Raw genomic sequence first — 10,000 nt, forward strand, 5'->3', positions numbered from 1 at the left:
GATGGCGCCAATATAATCCCTTCCGGTCCAGATGTTAGGAGGATTATAAATCCAGGAAGAGATTCCAGCGGTCATTAGTTTAAGACCAGCACCCAGAGCAGTCTTGTGCAGCTCTGCAGCCCAAAAGCTCTGGGCACACGACCTAACGGTAGTATCGACGCCTGTCAACATTCGCTTAAGTTTGGCGCGCAACGCCTCGATGACAGGGGTGCCCATAATCGCCTTAACCTCAGCATCTCCACGGATGGAAATACGTTCAAGACGTCTTAAATAAACACATGCAATGTGGTATTGCAGGGATGGAATACCGAGGCCTCCACATTTGAGTGGAGCATGAATAAAGGCTGTAGGCGTTGTGCGCGGGAGGTGGAGGGTCGCCTTGACAAAACTCACGATGCACCGGTCGATGTACGCCAGTCTCTTTTTTGTTACATCCATCGCTTGCAAACAATGATGGAAGCGCGGAATTAAGTAACGTTGCAAGATATTAAGCTTTTGCCAAGGTTTTAGTGGACAAGCTTTAAGGCGACCAAGCATCTCTTCCAATTTAGATGGCGTTGGGGATGCTACACCTCGAAATCCAAATTGCAGTCCAAGATACTTGAGCTGGGATGTCACGCCCAACGTAGGTATGTGGGTGCCGCTGATCTTGAGTAGCGGCTTTGTTTGGACCGCAAGTCGTTTTGTACCAGGAACAGAGATATACTGAAACGCTGCACACTTTTCGACATTAATCTGCAGCCCATGGCGGTTAAAATAGGCCTCAATGATCTTGATGTGGCTTCGCATTTCCACGGGCGAGGGGGCCAATACCACAATATCGTCAGCAAAGGCCAAGGCCACAATGTTAGAACTATTGATTTTAATACCAGATCTTTTACTGAGTTCTTTTAGCAGGCCATCAAGGACGACGTTGAACAGCAATCCTGATAGGGGGTCTCCTTGTTTTACACCACGTTTGATATCTATCGGTCTTGATCTTTCACCGTGGCATTCGAGAACGGTGGACACATCTCGATAATTCCCCTCGATGTAATGGATAGTATGCTCATCAACGCCGCGTTCCCGTAAGGCATCAACTATGGAAGTGAGAGAAACGCTGTCGAAAGCCTTTGCTAGGTCTATAGATAGAACCACAAAGGGTTTGGATGATGATCGCATAGTGCGAATTACTGTTTGTAGGATGGAGGTATTGGCCATAATGCCATCAATTTTAGTAAAGCCACGCTGAGAATATGTTAATTTTATATTGTTTTCAAGTCGGGAAGCGATAATTTTGTTCAGAAGCCTTAGTACCCTGCTAGAAACCGTGATAGGCCGCCACTGTTTAAGATCTTTAGTATTAGTCGACTTAGGAATCAATGATGTTTTGTTCTCTCGGAGGACTGGTGGTAACGATTTCATGCCCCATAATATATTTAGCAACGCAAGCAGATCAACCCGCCGCATCGCTCTGAGATGCTCCCTTTTTATACCATCCAAGCCGGGACAAGATTCTTTCAGCTTGCGTAGGTGGGAATGTATTTCCGTTGGGGAAATAGGTTGGGAGATATCGACAGGACTCTCTGTACGTGCCGGTCGGGGCATCCATCCAAGATCCCTACGTGCGAACACGTTTTGGTAGTATACCTCAAATTCAGACATGCCAGGGGATTCAGGAGGCTCAAGTGATGACCCAGTCAGGATATGCTCGGCAGCTTGTGTGGGGTTCTTAAAATACAATTTCTGGAGACGAGCGTAGTTAGACGCACGCCTCTTTGCTCTATTACCCTTAAGTTTCTTATTAGGTTTATATGGAGTATGTCTATTACTGATCTTGTCTTTATATTCATCATCGTTGGCTATATCGCGTATAAATTTGTCAATCATATCTATTACATCGCTGTCAGGTTTATTGTATAATAGAGCACTGATTAATACTTTCATTTTAGGTGAGGTGCCGTCGCATATACTGCTCAATAGAGTGCAAATCTCTCTAGATGGAACAAGAGAACATGGGTCATCAACACGCCCGAGCCGAAGGTATGGAGGCTCAGCTGGTGCGCTCACAAATTGCACATCAGGCGTAGTTGCATCTGATGGCACAACAGGGGCCTCCCGTTCATTGTCTATATCGGGACATGCATTTCCAGGCACCTGCAGACAGTCTTCATGAAGCGTAATGGTCTTGGCTGCTTCAATCTCCTCAGCAACATATGCCTTGTAAGTTGGCTTTTGCCTCAGTTTCTTTATGCCATCGACAGTACGCCCAGTTTCTTTCGATAGTATAAGATTTATATCCTTGGACAGTAGTTTACTTCTGTCAGGTATGGACGCTTCGATGGAGGCGATAGCTCTTATTTCGCCATCAGAATATTGAGGTCGTGCAGAGGTCCGTCTGGAATTCGCCAGATTCAGGTCGGATGCATTGTACTGCTCTGCGTGGGACAACCGAACGTGTTGGCGTAGTCCAGGGTAGGTTTTAAATTTTTTAGAGCATAGGTCACACGCATAGCCATCGGGCTGTTTCGGAGGCGCATTACATCTCCGCACATGTTGTGCAGCACTTGATGCTGTTCTATCGGTAAGTTGGATTCCACAGGAAGGACAACGCTCGGGAACAGGGTTCCTTGCTCTTCGACTAGGACCAGAACTTGTAGAGGGTGCCAGGGGGTTTGTATCACCCTGGCTGGTGTTTCCACCTATTCCGTCGCCACTGTTCGGGATCGACGGCATCCGAGGCTTGCTTTCACTATCGTTTGCATTTAAATTTTGCCCGAAGGCATGAGATGAGTGAGGAGCAAGCACAATCATCCCATATGGCTTTCGCCGGGACCGCCGCACGCCGTTTAGCCGTGACTGGGACTGCGATGGTGACGTGAGTCACCCAAACAGCCAACCAGTCACGTTACCGGCAGGTACCACTAGGAGGTAGGTCGTGCGACTTGGATGGGAGAGGCTGAAGGACCTAACGAGAGGTCTGAGTTACGCATTGCCATCCCTGCAACCATGACTCACGCAAGCGACGGAGTTTTTCCCCCGGCGAACCGAAGGAGAAACTCGGAGCGATTTACGCTTAAGAGAGTCATAGTTACTCCCGCCGTTTACCCGCGCTTAATTGAATTTCTTCACGTTGACATTCAGAGCACTGGGCAGAAATCACATTGCGTCATCACCCTTGAGGGCCATCGCAATGCTTTGTTTTAATTAGACAGTCGGATTCCCCTAGTCCGTGCCAGTTCTGAGCTAAGCGTTGAATGGCGGCCGAAGAGGCGAAAAGGACGGCCGAAGCCGTCACAAGAAGCCTCGCAGCAAGGAAGATCCGTTGGCGGCCAAGGCACGGGACCGAGCTCGGATTCCGGGACGCGACGCGAAGTCGCCAACCGTTCACCTCGCCCAGGCCCGGCACGTCAGCCTGGCCAACTTCCCGACCAAGCCCGACACGCCCCGCTCCTCAGAGCCAATCCTTATTCCGAAGTTACGGATCCAATTTGCCGACTTCCCTTACCTACATTAATCTATCGACTAGAGGCTCTTCACCTTGGAGACCTGCTGCGGATATGGGTACGAACCGGCGCGATACCTCCACGTGGCCCTCTCCTGGATTTTCAAGGTCCGAGGGGAAGATCCAGACACCGCCGCAACTGCGGTGCTCTTCGCGTTCCAAACCCTATCTCCCTGCTAGAGGTTTCCAGGGAACTCGAACGCTTATACAGAAAAGAAAACTCTTCCCAGATCTCCCGACGGCGTCTCCAGGTCATTTTGGGTTACCCCGACGAACACTCTTACGAGGGCCCGATTGGTATGCGGTTCCGCTGCCGGGTTCCGGAATAGGAACCGGATTCCCTTTCGCCCGATGGGTGTGTTTCTTCCCAAATCACGCAAAATTATATAAACAACGACGCATCTGCGACGCAACGACGACACGACTTGCGTTCGATAGTTTGTAAGATTTAACCAAGCAAAAAATAGAAAAAAAATCGCTTTCAGGCGTTCGACAACGTCGCATCACGTCGAACGTGAAGTATCCATCGATCCGAACCGCGATCATTTTTTTTCAGCGTTCAACGTTTTTGTCAATTTATCAATAAAAATGATCATGTTCGAGCGGTGGATTAGGACACAAACACGAAACGACGGCGACGTAAATTGTTATTTAACTGCAATTTTTTTCTCTTTTTAACATTTTTTGCCTTTTGCGCGCGTACGTGCGTGCGAGCGTACGTATGTTTGTCATTTGCGTTCGAAAAGCGTGAATTTTAGGACACCTCATCAACATTAGATTTCTCTTAGGGCTTAGGATCGACTGACTCGTGTGCAACGGCTGTTCACACGAAACCCTTCTCCACGTCAGTCCTCCAGGTCCTCGCTGGAGTATTTGCTACTACCACCAAGATCTGCACCGACGGCGGCTCCAGGCAGGCTCACGCCCAGACCCTTCTGCGCACACCGCCGCGACCCTCCTACTCGTCAAGGCTTCATGGAGAACGGGAACTAAATCCCGTTCCTGCGCACTTGCCGTTGACGGCGGAGTATAGGCGCGACGCTTCAGCGCCATCCATTTTCAGGGCTAGTTGCTTCGGCAGGTGAGTTGTTACACACTCCTTAGCGGATTCCGACTTCCATGGCCACCGTCCTGCTGTCTTAAGCAACCAACGCCTTTCATGGTATCCCATAAGCGTCGACTTAGGCGCCTTAACTCTGCGTTTGGTTCATCCCACAGCGCCAGTTCTGCTTACCAAAATTGGCCCACTTGGCACTCTGATCCAAGAAAAATTTTATCAATTTATATCTCGTGGCTTCATGAAAATTCAAGCAAGCCAGAGATCTCACCCATTTAAAGTTTGAGAATAGGTTGAGGTCGTTTCGGCCCCAAGGCCTCTAATCATTCGCTTTACCAGATGAGACTCGTTATGCGTTCGAGTCGAGTGCCAGCTATCCTGAGGGAAACTTCGGAGGGAACCAGCTACTAGATGGTTCGATTAGTCTTTCGCCCCTATACCCAGTTCCGACGATCGATTTGCACGTCAGAATCGCTACGGACCTCCATCAGGGTTTCCCCTGACTTCGTCCTGACCAGGCATAGTTCACCATCTTTCGGGTCCCAACGTGTACGCTCTAGGTGCGCCTCTTCTCGCAATGAGAACGAGACGCCCCGGGAGTGCGAGGCCTAATCGTAACGAGGCCCATCCTCCCTTAGTCGACTTCACGGACGACTTTCACTTTCATTTCGCCTTTAGGTTTATCAAATCCCAATGACTCGCGTACATGTTAGACTCCTTGGTCCGTGTTTCAAGACGGGTCCCGAGAGTACCCAAAGCAATAGCGTCGCCGACCGGTAATTCAAAGTTTGGCCAGTCCAAGGACTCCGCCTGCCAACAGCCCGCCAGGCCCGGTTACGGCGCTAAGTCCGTACATCCGGTATCTAGACTGGAACGAGCTTGCGGCGGTCCTGGACGCAGTGCGTTCGAGAATTTTGCGGCCCGATACCGTCTGAGTACCGTCGCGCAGTCGGCCGGGCATCCAAGGGGCTGTCATCGTACGCTAAAAGCGACGGACAGTCTTCGCCTCGGGCCTTAGACCGACACGCAACGGGTCGCGACGTTCTACTAGGGGAGAAGTGCACGACTACATAGCCGGAACATTCGCCGCGGGTGGTGTGCCCACGCCGATGGGAAACCCGCCGTAACGGGACCATCCGGGGCACTATCGCACCAACACGGGAGCCAGCTTCGTTGACGATGAATCTCCCCATTCGATCTTTTGGGTTTCTCGGGTTTACCCCTGAACGGTTTCACGTACTCTTGAACTCTCTCTTCAAAGTTCTTTTCAACTTTCCCTCACGGTACTTGTTCGCTATCGGTCTCGTGGTCATATTTAGCCTTAGATGGAGTTTACCACCCACTTAGGGCTGCACTCTCAAGCAACCCGACTCTAAGGAGAGATCCACCCGAGACGCGTACCGGTCGCTACGGGCCTGGCACCCTCTATGGGTAAGTGGCCCCATTCAAGATGGACTTGGACGCGATTCGATGTCTCGGGATAAACGGATCCTCCTGAACACTACATTTCCCAGCGGCGTTAACCGCGGGATTCAGTGCTGGGCTCATTCCTGTTCGCTCGCCGCTACTAAGGAAATCCTTGTTAGTTTCTTTTCCTCCGCTTATTAATATGCTTAAATTCAGCGGGTAATCTCGCCTGCTCTGAGGTCGTCGAAATTTTATTATTTCTTTTCAAAGTTATACCACAAACTGTACGCTCTTTTCGGGGTTTCGACACGTAATACGAAAGGTATATTAATACCAACGACGCACAGGGATTATGTCGTTCGATTTTTTCCTTGTATCGTTCGATAACCAACTATTTTTCTCTTTTCGGATCAACACAATATCGTCGACTACTCGAAGGTACGTACGAGCCAAAATGAAAGCTCGGTGTCTCCTCTCTCTTTTGTTCGACAAAAGAAAAAAGGCACTTAAAACGCCGCATATTCGGGCAGGCGGGACAACGACAAAAAAAAAAAACGACGACGACGACGTCCGGTTGTTCTCGACTCGCGTCGGAGTATATATGTATATATTATAATCGGATATATCTTTTTATCTATCCAGGGCGCGTTAAAACAAACGACGAGGAGAGACTACGACAACGAGGAGATAAAGGTCGGACACCTTTTCTTCTTACCCTCGGCGCGCTCTCGCACACGATCGTTTCATGTTTCTTTTGTCCCCTAAAGGATACATATACCGTTACAACATATTTACGTTCGAATATACACTCGACGGTCGATAAACCGTAAAGACGCATCGTCCGATACGTTTTTTCTTTTGCTGTCGCGTTCCGACGCAAAATCCCAAGAAAAGGGCGAGAATGCCAGAGACAGCCATGTAAACCATCGGTGACTTATCATGGTCCAGAGAATAAAGGGTTAAAGGAAAAAAGAAATCCCATTTTTAACGTGCGTGGTACACCTTCGTCGTGTATATATCGTTCGATGAAACCACGAGCGCACAAAAGGAGGAACAAAAGCGTTTCGAGATCGATCTTCGGTGTAAATGTCATTGTTCATTTGCGTTCGACCGTTGTTCGATAAAAGAAATTTAACACACGAACAACAATGAAGGGAGACTCTCGCAAGACGATCACCAAATAAGCGTTTATCGTTCGATCGGTCCGGGTTTTTCAACGTCCGTCCGGCACAATTATGCACTTCGAGGACTGGACGACCGGAACCCGTATTGGGATCGCGCGGTCTTCCGCTTCTAATCAACGACAACGAAGCGATCTGCGCTTGTAAATGTTAAAAAAAACGTGGCGAAGCTACGATCTCGTAATAATTTAACCGTGAAAGAGCTTCCGTCGCACGTTTATTTTTAACTTTTCCCCTCGTTGTATAAACTTTCGCACCGTCGAAAAAAAAATTCGACAATCATTTCAGACAACGTCGGGAGCGCGGAGAAACGCCGTAAACACGCTCTACTCTCGGCTTGCTTCCTTCAATTGGTGTCTAACAATTCTCTCGCAGGGCGAAGAATCATTTTCTCTCTCGTCTAAATATCCTTCTGTAGTTAGGTGTTTTCGACTCGGGAGCGCTCTTTCACGGGCGGTCGTATATGGTCTCTTTTAGGGGTTTAACTAGAAACCACGACTCACGCAAGCCGAGATAAGCGCATTCCGCCGAGAAGATCCTAAAAACTAAGAATTGCGAGATATACGAAAATGTTCTTCTGTCGCCTGTGAAAAAAATGAACACTAGCAAAGAGAGGGCGAGACACGAACGTTCCATTTAACATTCTCCGCGTCAAACGCCGACGAAATGTCCAACCATCGCTCGTACGTTTTCGCCAATTTCGCAAGTTGTTCTCTCTCTCGCGTTCGACCATCGGATCCCGCTCCGAAACGTTCGACTTTTCGGCGTTTAACAGTTTCGTTTTATCTAGTCGAACGACGAGCGGTACCGAAAAAAATTTAACAATGAAGAGAAAACCTTTTGCTGCTAAAGGCAAACGCAAGCAGTCTTTAGTTATATAAACGACCCTCAGCCAGGCGTGGTCCAGGAATTGTATCCGTGGACCGCAATGTGCGTTCGAAATGTCGATGTTCATGTGTCCTGCAGTTCACACGTTGACGCGCAATTAGCTGCGTTCTTCATCGACCCACGAGCCAAGTGATCCACCGTTCAGGGTAATCGTATAAAAATTTTTGTTCATATTTAACAACTCAGCGTCTGAAAACCAGTATGTACGTGATTTATTTAACCTGGTTTATAAATTCGTTCGATTGTCCATAGAATACTAACTCCAATCCAAGCGCAAGATCGAGTATCGGTATTCGGACGTCGTCCCGTCATAGCTCTGTTCACAGATTTACCCGAGCTGATTGATGATTAAGACGACACGATAACGTCCATGGACGGGTAAAGGACCGTATAAAACTACAGAACCGCCGATGAAACAACGCTCTGTGACGCATTTCTCTTCGTGCGGCGAGTTTTCAGTCCGTTCCGGGTGGTAAAGTCATTCAAAAACCGTGGAAAATACGAAACGCGCTGTCGCGCGTAACACAGAGTCTCCTGCTCGCTGCTTACATATATTGGACGTCTTGGCGGTATCGCGAGATTCAATACGGACACTCCATGGCCGGCGTCAGATCGGTCTACCAACGAAGGAGACTACGCTATCGTTTTCGCTTCTCAGCCGGTCCGTAAAGCGATACGTTACCATATCGTCCGTCGTAAGCAGGCGGACTCTCGTGAAGTTGCGACTTCGTTCGTCGAAGCGGTTTCGTGGTTCGATTTCCATCGGTTACCCGGACACCCCCCGCGTGAAAGCCTCCGTGTCACACTCTAAATTTCGTTTCTCGTTTAACACGAAATAGAGAGAGGCTAAAAGGGGGTGTTCCCTTTGGTCCAAAGACAAAATTTATAGAGAGAAAGAAAATAAAATGAGAGTCTCTCACGAAGCGGGCGAAAAAAAAAAAACAAGAAATTTAACAATTTTTTTTCGCAAACCCATGCATTTCGTTACCAAACGTCCCAAAATATTTCTTTATATTCTCTCTCGTGTTTTCACACGGGGTCGAGAGAGTACGCAACACGAATCAAGAATAAAAATTATAGAAAGGAAAGTCCGATAAGAATATTTCGAGATTCTTATAACCTTCACCTCTTCCTTACTTCTCCGAAATCTCTCCGCTTTCCTGGCGCGTATCTATTTAACAATTTCGATTCTCTCCTCCTTTTAACTCAGACGTCGCAACGAACGGGTACACCATGCATACGATCCATTTTTTACATAACGAACCTTCTGCCGGTAAAATTCGCGACAGATTCATTTATGTATAGATATATTTTTATATGAGAATGTTCGGGATTTTCCTTCGTGTTCAAGTTGAACATTCTTGTTACGACGACTTTTTGTATTTATCGAAGGATCGTGCGGTACCCGTTAATAAGAAGTAAACGACGTCCCGGGAGAGTCGAAACCTTTCTTATACGCTACGGAAAGAAGAGCCGAGAAGATAGAGAGGAAACTCTCGATTTTCTTTCGTCGGTAAACTTTCGTTCTTTCTATTTACAGCGTTCGACATGAAACGGCGTTGCTCTCTCATTTTTTAAACTTTATTTAACGTTAGCGCTTGTTCGTACGAAACGCGTCGGCGGATACGAAATACGGACGGGAGTATCGACGATGAGAACCAAAGCGACCTCCTACACGTAACCGTAATATCTCTCCGCATCACGACTGCCGTAACGACGAATTGTCATTTAACATTTTTGGTATCTGTTTTTTCTTTCGTTTGTTTGCTACTACCTCCAAATATTTCTCTCCCTTTCTCTCTCAATCATCTATCGTGGCTCGTTTATACGCATTTTTGTTGTGTACGGCCAATATATTTATTATTTGTTTATTATACGCGAGGAGCTGCACTTTTCATCCTCATTTTTGCGTATCATGTGTTATAGTCATATATACTTTTGGCTGCTTTTCACAGTTTTTGCGTGTATTCATATCGAGAGTCA

General features: G+C 47.8%; 1 non-coding gene and 1 pseudogene across 1 annotated transcript; both read right to left on the reverse strand.

Annotated features, from left to right (window-relative positions):
• LOC143266559 (large subunit ribosomal RNA) overlaps positions 1 to 6,191 on the reverse strand; it is an 8,245-nt pseudogene extending 2,054 nt beyond the window's left edge.
• A 1,820-nt stretch (positions 6,192 to 8,011) lies between these two features.
• Positions 8,012 to 8,166, reverse strand: LOC143266557 (5.8S ribosomal RNA). The gene has a single exon (XR_013041512.1). It is a non-coding gene; the product is annotated as a 5.8S ribosomal RNA (ribosomal RNA).
• Positions 8,167 to 10,000: the final 1,834 nt, after the last annotated feature.

The sequence above is a fragment of the Megachile rotundata genome, unplaced genomic scaffold (assembly GCF_050947335.1).
Source record: "Megachile rotundata isolate GNS110a unplaced genomic scaffold, iyMegRotu1 scaffold1456, whole genome shotgun sequence".
Taxonomy (NCBI): domain Eukaryota; kingdom Metazoa; phylum Arthropoda; class Insecta; order Hymenoptera; family Megachilidae; genus Megachile; species Megachile rotundata.